The sequence below is a fragment of the Leopardus geoffroyi genome, chromosome B2 (assembly GCF_018350155.1).
Source record: "Leopardus geoffroyi isolate Oge1 chromosome B2, O.geoffroyi_Oge1_pat1.0, whole genome shotgun sequence".
NCBI lineage: Eukaryota > Metazoa > Chordata > Mammalia > Carnivora > Felidae > Leopardus > Leopardus geoffroyi.
In genome coordinates, this window is record NC_059332.1 from 59,143,689 (window position 1) to 59,156,283 (window position 12,595).

Genomic DNA, 12,595 nt, shown 5'->3' on the forward strand with positions numbered 1-12,595 from the left:
ATTAAGAATAAGGACCTAGAAACCCATGAAAATATACACATATCTGAAAATATACATATATCTTCAAGACTTAACATATGATGTCTTTATCAAACTATATTGTCCATGTGCTTAAGATTCAATGAAATGAAACCAAAAAAAAAAAAAAAAAAAAAAAAAATTCTACCTGAGTGTTAATAAGTCTTTCTTTGAAAGAACTAAAAATGCTTTGAATGAAGAAAATTTAAAAAGTAAATCAAAATAAGCTATTAGTAACATGCTGATATTTATTTATGGCATGTAGATTCAAATTGAAATTTAAATTTTTGTGGTCCTTGGATTCTTGACATTTGATGCAAGAATCAAAAATTTAACCCTGTTAAAAACAACTAACAGGGTTTTGTCATTTTGTTTTCTGCTGTGATTATTGTCTGGATGGCTGCTAGTTTGGTAGCTAGTTTACTGGTGGTTTTTTAACTTCAATGGGAAAACGCAAAAAAAAAAAAAAAAAGAAATTGAGTGAAGCCTAGAATAGCTAAAGGACTCTTATACTCTAGTAGTATTACCACTTTCTATTAACATACTGGATTTTTCTCAGGAAATTCAACAACCATTCAATATCCTTCATAACAGTGATGTGGGACAAACAGACACAAGGAAGATGGAATATCAACCTATATAATAGAAAAACAGGGGCGCCTGGGTGGCGCAGTCGGTTAAGCGTCCGACTTCAGCCAGGTCACGATCTCGCGGTCCGTGAGTTCGAGCCCCGCGTCAGGCTCTGGGTTGATGGCTCAGAGCCTGGAGCCTGTTTCCGATTCTGTGTCTCCCTCTCTCTCTGCCCCTCCCCTGTTCATGCTCTGTCTCTCTCTGTCCCAAAAATAAAATAAACATTGAAAAAAAAAAAAAAACAGAAAAAGAAGTAGGTGCTTTATAAAGATTATTGTCTGTAGCTGAAACAGGAGCAAAACTTAATTCTCCTTTAGCTACTTTGGCCCAGAATAGGTGATATTCATGCTTACATGTTTACTGTCATTTACTTTGCAATACTCCATAGTGTAAAAATGAGCTCAGCATAAATGGTAAATATATCAATACAAGTATCTCTTGTGTAAGATGAATATATTGGGTCATTTCCCTGGGGAAGTTAATTTGTACTACTTCTGATGAAAAGCTGCTCATCTTCCATATTACTAGACGGTTATTTTATAATACTTTAATATAAATGTTTGACCTTTAGAAATCTAGTTCTTTTGGAGAAAATCCCAGATGCGCTTACAATTAGAACCATTGTCGAATATTTTGTGTTGCCAGACCGCTAATTAAATTCCTGCACATAACCTTTTTCTTCCTGAAATGCAACATTTAGTAAATTATTTTATAATTATGCAAACATTGTTCTGCATATCTTTTGCATTTTAATGAATTTGGGGGAAACCACAATTTAGAATGAAATCAGAATATGAAAGAAAAGGTGTTGAACTAAAGCTAAAAAACTGCCACCTAATTGTAATGACAAACACTACTTTCAATGAGATTGAAATTCCTTTGCCATTTTAAAAGTCTCATCTTTTCTGCTTTTGAAGAAGTTTAAATACAAACTCACAAGGGACAGAATAAGAATCTTTCAGGTTGAAGAACCGTCCTCTTTCCCACAGCCTTTTCTTTAATATTACCTCTCAAATATGTGTCTATGGCTCCTGTCTGCTATTTGGTTAGATGAGTCTTCCATAAGCTCAAAGCCTAAGAATCAATGAGGGCAGAAATATAATCCACATAATAATTCCCATGATTTCAGCAGTATTTCAACCAGACACTAATAGAACAGTATATTAATAACAAGACTAAATGTATATTAATTGCTTAACAAAAGGAATTTTTGTGGCAGAATAATTACATTAAAATATTTGAATTTCTTAATTTGTTAAACATTTTTATCTCATATCCATTTCCTGTTCTTCAGAATATAATAAGTGTACATAAGCCTCAACCTTGCATATGTGAGAATTTTGTAAGTAAAGACCTAGAATGAGTGGCTCAAGTTGTGGCATGACTTGTGTGAAATAGTTGGTGTCTCAGTTGTCTGAACTTTTGCTAAATGCTATGATGTGCTTTAGAAAAGAACTGATAAATAGGAGTAAGAAATATTATATGACAGGCAATATCACATGATAGATATATAGATGGCAGCTATATACTGTTGGGAAAATAAGAAAGTTATGCACCTTAAGATGGCCAAGGGGACTAACCTAAACTGTAGTCCCTAGCTTAGAGACTCCTCTTCCAGGTTCTTCTTCCTGCCCCACTTGCTGCAAGCACCAAATTACTACTCATGCGGAATGCAGAAATAACAGAGGATAAATTGTCCCCCAAGCTTGCGCTCGGAACTCAGATCTCTGGAGAGGGATCTCCTCTGAGCCTGCTGGTGTAAAATAAAACTCCAATCCACCAAGATCGCTGAGTGCCATTTGGTTTTTCTGGCAGCTATCCAGGCTGGTTACTTAACATATTTGGTTCCCTGACTGGGAAACCCAACCTCTATGGCCCATTGTTGCCACCACTCTGGTAAAACGGCAAGGCAGTACAGAAAGAAGAATTGGCAGTCTCCCATTTGTTCTCTCAGGCCCGCCACTCCACAGTTCCCACTGGACTCAAGGAGACTTGGCAGGTGAGGACCTGGACCTGACATCAGATACTGGTAACGCCTGGGGCCCCACAGAGCTGGAAGGGGGACCTGATCACTCCCTGGAGACCTCAGAGGTCTCACAGGTAGGAATTCTATGGGAGGCAATGTAATAATAACCTCTGGTGTCTACGTGTGTGTGAATGTGTGACTCGGCCTGGCTTGCCTGTCAAGTTCAAATCTGTGGCTCCACAGACGGGCACCCTTAAGTTCCCCAAAAGTCTACCGAGTCTGTGTGGGATCACCTGTGTCGTGGTGAAAGGCATACAGTCCAAGTCCTGGGCGGCTTCAGAACAGACACCGATTTCAAGTCATAAAGCTGAGTCCTCTATGACAAGCCTCAGCTAAAGTTCCCCCAGGAACTAGACCAGTGGAGCATCTGATTGATCCTCTCCTCTGAGAGGATACCCCCCACCTTGTCTGTCTGGGCGACACTGGACATGGGAAAAGGATTAATTTGGTCAAAACAGAGTAAGCCCATGATCCTCAAGGTCATGCTTAAGAACTTCAAAAAGGAATTCTCAAGCATAGTTACCATAGTTGGTACGAAAATGACACCCGGGAAGTTAAAGACCTTTTATGAACTAGAATGGCCCATGTTCAATGTAGGATGGCCCTCGGAACATTAGATGTCCAAGTGGTCCAGCAGGTTTGGCGAGTAGTCACTGGAAACCCACATCAACCTGACCAATTTCCATATATCGACCCCTGGCTTGAAATTGCCCCAAATCCCCCACCGTGGGTGTGATTCATCCATAACAAGCAGAGTCAGGCAAAGGTTTTAGACACCTCACCCAGAGACCCAAAGGAGACCCAGAGGAAGACCCTGCCTTTCCTCCACCTTACCCACTGAGGCCCAAACCCCCCACACTCCCTGCACAGGGGCCTGAAACTCCTCCACTGTCCATCTCTCCTCCACCCCTGGACCTGGAGAATCCTCTCTCACCAGGGTTAGCAGCCAGACTACGCCCCATACCTGGACCTGGTGCTCTCCAAATGCCAGTAAGGGAGATGACAGAACCTGAAAGACAGAATGAGGATGGAACAGCCCAGCCCAGCCATTCCATAATGTATTATTAGCCCTTCTCTACAACTGACTTTCTTAATTGGAAACACAACACCCTATCACACCCTGAAAAGCCACAAGCAATGGTCGACTTGATGGAGTCCCTCTTCCAGACACACCGACCAAGTTGGGAAGATTGCCAACAGTTACTCCGTCCCCTGTTTAATACAGAAGAAAGAAGGAGGGTAATGAGGGAAACACGACAGTACCTAGAAGACCACACACTGCCAGGGATCAATGATCCTGCTGCCTGGGCTCGAGCTGCCGTGCCTAAAGAATGCCTGACATGAGACTTCACCACAGAAGAAGGACAGGCTCACATCCATTGGTACCAAGAGGCTCTCCTTTAGGGAATTTGAACTGGAGCCCAAAAGCCTGTGAACATGATTAAAATATCATCAGTCAGTCAGCAACCTGGGGAGTCTCCTGGAGACTACTATGAAAGACTATGTGAGGGATACTGGGTATACATCCCATTTGGCCCCAAGGCACTAGAAAGTCAACTAATGGTAAATACCTCCTTTGTGGCCCAGGCCACTCCAGACATCAGGAGAAAACTCCAAAAGCTAGAGGGTTTTGCTGGGATGAATATCACTCAGTTGATAGAGGTCGCCAATAAAGTTTTCATGAACAGGGAAGTCACAGCCTAGAGGGAAGCTGAAAAAAAGACTAAAGAAGAGGATCACCCTTCTCGCAGAAGCACTGAAAGAAAAGGACAATGCAAAGACGGGAAGCTTCAACCGCCAAAGGGGGGAAAGCCCAGGGCCCCCTTAGCAAAACACCTATGTGCCTACTGCAAAGAAAAGGGACACTGGAAGAATGAGTCCCTGAATCGGAAGGGGCACCCGAAACCCAGGCAATATGGGGAAGAACCTTGAGAAGGGGACCTTATTGGTCTGGCCGAGATAGAACTGGACTGAAGGGGACCAGGCTCTTTCTCTCTTGGCCCCCATGAGCCCAAAGTCTAAATTAAAGTGGGGGGGGGGGGGTCAGACAGTAACTTTTATGGTTGACACCGGGGCTGAACATTTGGTTGTCACTTCCCTGGTGGCCCCTTTTAGCCAAAAGAGAGCAACCATACTTGGGCTACTGGGACGCAGGCGATACAACAACCCTTCTGCCAAGCTCGACAATGTGAACTTGGGGGTCACAAGGTCCAGCACGAGTTCCTCTACTTGCCTGACTGCCCAATTCCCCTCCTGGGCTGAGATGTACTTTCCAAACTTGGGGCCCAAATGACTTTTGAACCCACTGGACATAACTGTCTCCAATTAAACCCGAGGCAGAAGGAAATGCTAGTCTTGGCAATTACCACACCAAGGGAAAAGGAATGGAGACTATTCTGTGCCCAAACCCAGCCCTGTATTCCATCAGAATTCAGGCTTGCTTTCCCCTCTGTGTGGGCTGAAGATAACCTGCCTGGATTAGCCAGAATTGGGCCCCCATCATTGTTGATCTGATCCCCGGAGCCCAAACCCAAAGACAGAGGCAGTACCCCCTTCCACTCGAGGCTAGAATGGGCATCCAGGAGCACCTGACCAAGCTCAAAGAAGCAGGTGTCCTAACTGAATACCAATCAGCTTGGAATATCCCACTCTTGCCAGTCAAGAAGCCAGGAGGAGAATACCGGCCAGTTCAGGATTTGAGGGCCATTAACAAAGTGATGGTTGCCTTACACCCAGGGGTTCCAAACCCGTACACCCCCATCAGTCAAATTCCAGGGTCGGCCAGATGGTTTACATGCCCAGACCTAAAGGATGTCTTCTTCTGCCTCCGCCTAACTCCTCAAAGTCAACTAGTGTTTGCCTTTGAATGGACTGAACCCTTTACGGGGTGCCAGATGCAGTTAACCTGGACACGACTTCCCCAAGGATTCAAAAACTTATCGACTCTCTTTGGGGTAGTGCTGGCTGCAGACCTCACCAAATTTCTGAGAGAAACTACAGGATATGTCCTCCTTGAATATGTAGATGACCTCCTCCTTGCCAGCGACACCCAAGAGAATTGTACAAGAGGCACAAAAACCCTCCTTCAACTCCTGTCTGACTCTGGTTACCAGGTCTCTTGGAAAAAGGTACAGATTTGCCAACAGCAGGTCTGATACTGGCTTCCTCCTCACACAAGGAAAAAGAGAATTAGGACTGGAAAGGAAAAAGGTTACCATCACACTGCTGCAGCCCCAAACAAAATGAGGTTTGCGTGAATTCTTTGGGGCTGCAGGGTTCTGTCACATTTGGATTCCCGGATTCTCAGCCATAGCAAGGCCCATTTATGACCTGGGAGGGGAGGGTGGTCAGACTGGGAGCCCCCCACCTGGACTGAGGAAGTAAGGGCTGCTTTCACAGAAATAAAGTTCGCTCTGGGGTGACCCCCAGCTCTGGGCTTACCTGACTTAGAGAAACCCTTTAACCTCTTTGTACATGAAAAAGATAAAATAGCCCTCATAGTCCTCACTCAGACCATAAGGCCCTGGCAATAGCCAGTAGGCTACTTGTCAAAAAAGCTTGATTCTGTGGCTGAAGGGTGGCCACCATGTCTTAGGGAGCAAGCGGCCACAGTCCTGCTCATCAAGGAGGTGGACAAACTTACACTGGGACAAAAACTTAATGTTAAGGTCCCACACTTGGTCATGTTCCTCATGAACACACAAGGATATCATTTCCTCTCCAACTCTCGGTTGACAAAATATCAAGGTCTTCTCTGTGAAAACCCAAGGATCACTCTCAAAACAGTAAGGACACTAAATCCAGCCACTTTCCTTCCCGTGGAAGAAGGGGAACCTGACCATGACGGTTCTGAAGTAACAGGTAAAATCTATGCCAGTCGCCTGGACCTCTAAGACCAGGCTATAAAAAACAAGGAGATCACCCTGTTCAGCAACAGGAGTATTTACAGGAGGGCACCCAAAAAGCAGAATATGCAATAACCCCAACTACCAAAGTTTTAGAAGCCAAGGCATTATCAGAAGGATGGTCAGCACAATGAGGTGAACTATACGCCTTAACCTGAGGCCTCATCCACAGCAAGAGCAAAGGAGTCAACATCTATACTCTCAGTACACCTTTGCTACCGTGCATGTACACAGGGCCATCTATAAAGAAAGAGGCCTCCTTACTGCTGTAGGAAAGACTATCAAAAATAAGGAAGAAATACTAGAACTCCTTGAGGCCATATGGCTGCCAGACAAAGTAGCTATCCTGTGCTGTAAGGGACACCAGAAGGGAAATGACCCCATAACTCAAGGAAATCGCCTGGCTGACAAAACAGCCAGAGCTGCCACCTGTGAAGACCCAGGTGAAGCTCCCACCTACACCATGACCCTGGTGCCCCCAAGGGATGCCCTTCTGCCCCTTTACACAAAAAAGGAAAGAAACTGGGCCTCAACAGAAGGGGGCACAATAAACAAAAAGGACAGTGGGTCATGCCAAACAGACACATCTTTGTCCCGTCATCTATGGGAAAACACCTGGTCAAAGAATATCACCAGCTCACACACCTGGGAAAAAACTGACCCTCAAAATGATGCCAGCCCCTGAGATCTTCAGCCCTGCTCCAGCCACACCCTAGAAGCTGGCTAGCCTGCGCATGGCAGAAGCTTGAGGAATCAGCGTGTGGACCAAGTCCGGAGGCTCAGATGCAACTCTGCCAACCCTTGCCCCTTACCAGTGTCATAACCCTGATCTTGTTCCTTACTATTGGATTAATAGAGGCTGCCCCACATCCTAGCTCCCTGCCCTGGCAGGACCCCTTCTTTCCATAATTTTACTTGTGACCATCAGCCCCTGTATCCTAAACACTCTGGTATGCTTCATTGTAAACACCGTTGCTCGGCAAACTGCAACACGTATCTTAGCCCTCCAAGGGTACCAAACCCTAGAGCTAAAGGGTGATGCCTACTAAAAAAGATTTTTAAAAAAGGCATCAAAGGAGGGAACGTTGGGAAAATAAGTAAAGTTACGCACCATAAAATGGCCCATGGGACTAACCTAAGCTCTAGTCCCTAGCTTCGAGACTCCTCTTCCGGGTTCTTCTTCCTGCCTTGCTTGCCATACATGCCAAATTACTACTAATGCAGAATGTGGAAGTAACGGACAATAAATTGTCCCCCATGCTTGTGACTCAGATCTCTGGAGAGGGATCTCCTCTAAACCCACTGGTGTAAAATAAAACTCTGATCCACAATAGATCTCCAAGTGCCGCTTGGTTTTTTCCATCAGCAATCCAGCCTGATTCCATAACAATACATACACATACATATATATACACATATATACTTCACCAAAGATGTACATCTTTAAAATACATCACTACCAAGACATTTGATATGTAGTTACAGTCCCTTCATTCATTTAACTCATTTATTGACCTATTATAAAATATCTTTTCAGTATCAATATGAAATAAAATTATATTCAGACAAACAGAAAATGGAGAATTTATCACAGCAGAAATGCTTAAAAGGATATGCTAAATGGTGATTGTCATATATATGGTAAGAGAAAGCTATTGAAAGCCTGGAGATATAGGAAGGAAATAAATACAATAAAAGAGAAAAATGTGGGTAAATCTAAATAAATATTGCCTATATAAAATAATAACATCTTATGTAGTTTTAAGTATATGTAAAACAACAAATTCAAAAATATGCACAAAAGGAGGAATTAAACGTGCTAAAAGTGTGTCAGGACTATGCATTCTCTGGAATGTGGTACAAGTACTAATTTATACTAAAACATGTTAAACTAGGGGCATCTGGGTGGTTCAGTCAGTTAAGAATCTGACTCTTGATTTTTGGCTTGGGTCATGCTCTCACAGTTAGTGAGACTGAACCCTACATTGGGCTCTATGCTGACAGAGTGGAGCCTGCTTGGGATTCTCTCTCTCCTTTTCTCTCTGACCCTTTCCCACTTACACACGCTCTTTCTCTATCCCTCAAAAATAAGTAAACATTAAAAAATAAATAAAATGTTAAACTAATTAAAAATGTTGTAATCTGTAGGGTAGGCCTCTAAAAGTAGTAAAAGTATACATAAACATCAAATTAATAGAGGGGGAAATAGAATGAGGAAATACTTAATCCATGCAAAAGAATACAGGAAAGGAGAAACAAATGTAACATAGAAAAACTGAAACAAATGGAAAACAAATAATGTAGGGATACCTTTAAACCCAAATACAAAACAATTACATTAAATTTAAATGGACTAAAATGTCCAAATGAAAGACAAAGGCGAAGGTAATATTAGAGAAAGGAGCATCCCAGAAATAAGTGTTAAATAAGAAATTGTGTTAATCTATAAAAACATGAATTACAAGATAAACTGAAGATTTTGGAATATATGCTAAATAACATACCTCAAATTAAAAAAGCAAAATTTTAGAACTAGTTGGAAATCATTAAAAAGCAATTGTCACAGGGACTCTTATATTGCGTGTGTGTATATATATATATATGTACATATTTATATATGCACATGTGTATGTTTATATCTATGAAAACATATAGGGAAGTGAATCCAATATTTTGCTACACATTAAAACCATATGGAAGCTGGGCGTACAGACTGAAACATTTTTCTTCTTCAACAGAACTTTCAAACATTTGAACATGTTACACCTGAGGTAGCACCTAAATATGTCCTGAGATTATTCTTATCCCCAATTTATATGTAAGCCATAGAAAACTAAATTTTATATTAAAAAAAATTATTTATTTATTTTAAGTGGAGGAGGGACAGAGAGAAGGAGAGACAGAATCTCAAGCCGTCTCTGCACCATCAGTGCAGAGCCCAATGTGGAGTTCGAACTCACGAACTGTGAGATCAAGACCTGAACCAAGATCAAGAGTCAGATACTTAACTGACTGTGCCACCCAGGTGCCTCAAGAAAAATAAATTTTAAAGAATATACGTAAATTACATTATTCCAAATATCCAAGCACTACTCTAAAAAAATTATATTCTAAGCCAGTACAGGCAGATGAGTCATATGAATCCAACATTCATTACTTTTGCCCTCAAAAGGGTTCTTCTCTCTCCACTTCCTCACCAACACCTGTTGTTTCTTATGTTGTTAATTTCAGCCATTCTGAAAGGTATAAGGTGGTATATCATTGTGGTTTTGATTTGTATTTCCCTGATGATGAGTGATGTTTAGCATCTTTTCATGTACCTGTTCGCCATCTGGATGCCTTCTTTAGAAAAGTATCTATTCATGTGTTCTGCCCATTTGTTAACTGTGTTGTTTGTTTTTTTGGGGTGTTGTTTGATAAATTCTTACAGATTTTGCATACTAACCCCTTTATCAGATATGTCATTTGCACATATCTTCTCCCATTCTGTAGGCTGCCTTTTACTTTGTTGATTGTTTCCTTTGCTGTGAAGAAATCTTTTGTCTTGCTGAGGTCCCAATAGTTTATGTTTGCTTTCATTTCCTTTGCCTTTCAGCCTCTCTCTGCCCTTCCCCTGCTAGCTCTCTCACTCTCTCTCTCTCTCAAAATAAATAAATAAAATTTTTAAAAATGAGATGCAAAACCACCTGGATATAGTAACTTTCATGACCTGATTATATATAAATTAATAACATTCTTTGACTTCCCTCTGTCAGTTCCAGGTTAGATAGAAAAGCAATTAGGGACAAAGTGAGCTTTCTGTGGACCCCAATGAACTCTGTCAGTAAGAACAGACTCACCAAAGTCCTAAAGTATGTGTGTATTGATACTACCTCATACTGGGCAGGCCATCTGAGAAATAACCCAATATATTAGAACACTGATAATCAGTCATCAATACTTGAAGAGTGTATAAAGGCACTTGGGTTCCAGCTAAAGCACAAATTTGGTTGAGGCATACCCTTGAATTTCTATAGGACTAGAAGTTAACAATGTGTAAAAAATGCATGGGATTTGAAAATGTTTCTATTGCCAAGGTAATTAAGATTTAAAAAGTAAAGAAAGTTGTCATCTGGAAGGGTAGAGAACCACAGAGCTGTGTAAGTCAAACTTACAATCTATGCCTATAGCAGAGAAAGAGTTTGCTTTTAAGATAGGGGACCTTACTATGTAAATCTGTTGAAAAGAAGGCAGGATATCAAGGGATTGGCTCAGGCCCATTTTAAATAGGGAAAAGCTGGGCCGAATTGTATTGAACAGCATGGATCCTTCTGCTAATCAAAGAGCTTCCTAGCCTCTTCTTGTAATCAAGACAATAATAAGAGGAGAAAAAGAGAATTTGGTTACTTATGTCAAGAGCAGGAGAAACCCAAAATATTTGAAGTAAAGGCAAAGATAATATTAGATAAGAAGAGCTCTTATTTTGACTATAAAACATTTTAGAAACCAGCAGTGTTGAAAGTGTCAAAGTGACAAGGAAAAAAATTAACTAAAAAAAAGATAAAATTTTGATTCCATCACTAAAATATCATAGATACAACATGAGAATTGCAAAAAGACTATTGCTTGAAAAAAATCCATTGGAATTACTCTCACATTTCAAAATCTTTGTGGAACTTTGGGGCACCTGGGTGGCTCAGTCAGTTAAGCGTCTGACTTCAGTTCTGGCCATGATCTCACAGTTAGTGGGTTCGAACTCCACGTCTGGTTCTATGCTGACAGCTCAGAGCCTGGAGACTGCTTTGGATTCTGTGTCTCCCTCTCTCTCTGTCCCTCCCCTGCTCATGCTCTGTCTCTCTCTCTCTCTCTCTTCCTCTCTCTCTCAAAAATAAATAAACATTAATTTTTTTTAATATATCTTTGGGGCACTTCAGATAATAGCACTGGAATCAAAGTTAAATTATGTAAGATCCACCCAAGTATATGGCCTTACCATTTGATGGCATCACCTTAACTCCAGGAGTTAGTGGTCACCAGAAGATTAGAATAGATAGGTTCCTTATGCTATGCTGAATGGCAGCCCATACTTAAAGCTCAATTTTACATTTTCATATACACACAAGCGCTCTTCATGAATATAATGTAATGGGTTAGAAGAGTGGTTCTCAAAGTGTGGTTCGTGAACCAGCAGCATCAGCATCAGCCACACCTACTGAACCCTAGAATTACTGAATGAGAAACACTTGAGGTAGGGCTGACACTACATATAGAGATAACATTTAACCTAGAAGTTTGCATATAAGGCTAAAATTTCCCAAAAAGATGACAGGATTAAAAAAGGAGGTAATCACCCTCATATGAAAGGTATGCTAACACCTTACAGATTTCTATAGGAAACACATGAGTTCATAGATGGAGGTGGAAAAACTAAATCAAGGGGAAAAAGAGAGGGGTAGAAACCAGATGGAAGGGGAGAAAGGGAAAGAAGAAATAAAATATAAAGGGAAAAGGAACTAGGTAGAAGAGAAGAGATTGAATAAAGAATCTAGGTGAAGGGAGAGAGAACTGACAACTGGGAGAAGCCAGACAGAGGGAGAGAAAGGAGTGGAGAGAAAAAGTGGAGCACTGATTTTAAATTGCTCGCAAAATATTCTTCTTTCAATGGGATTAATTCTGTACCCTTGGGAAAATTTAGAATTATCAGTTTCTTCCCATTTCACTGTGTGAAGAGTTTAAAAGTAGAAGTGAATATTTGGATATGAGGAAACCCACAGAGTTCTTTATAATTCAGTAGAAACAGAGAGACCTCATAGAAGATACATGCTTTCCTAATAATACTCACCAATGGTGAGTATTACATGTGGTTGAACTATTTAGATTGTATTATATATATATATGTATATATATATACACAATTAATGATCATACATATATATATATAATACATAATTAATGATCATATAATTTACAGCCAATATACAATATTGATACACAAAATGATAGGATGCTCACTATGTGTGCACATACATATACATAT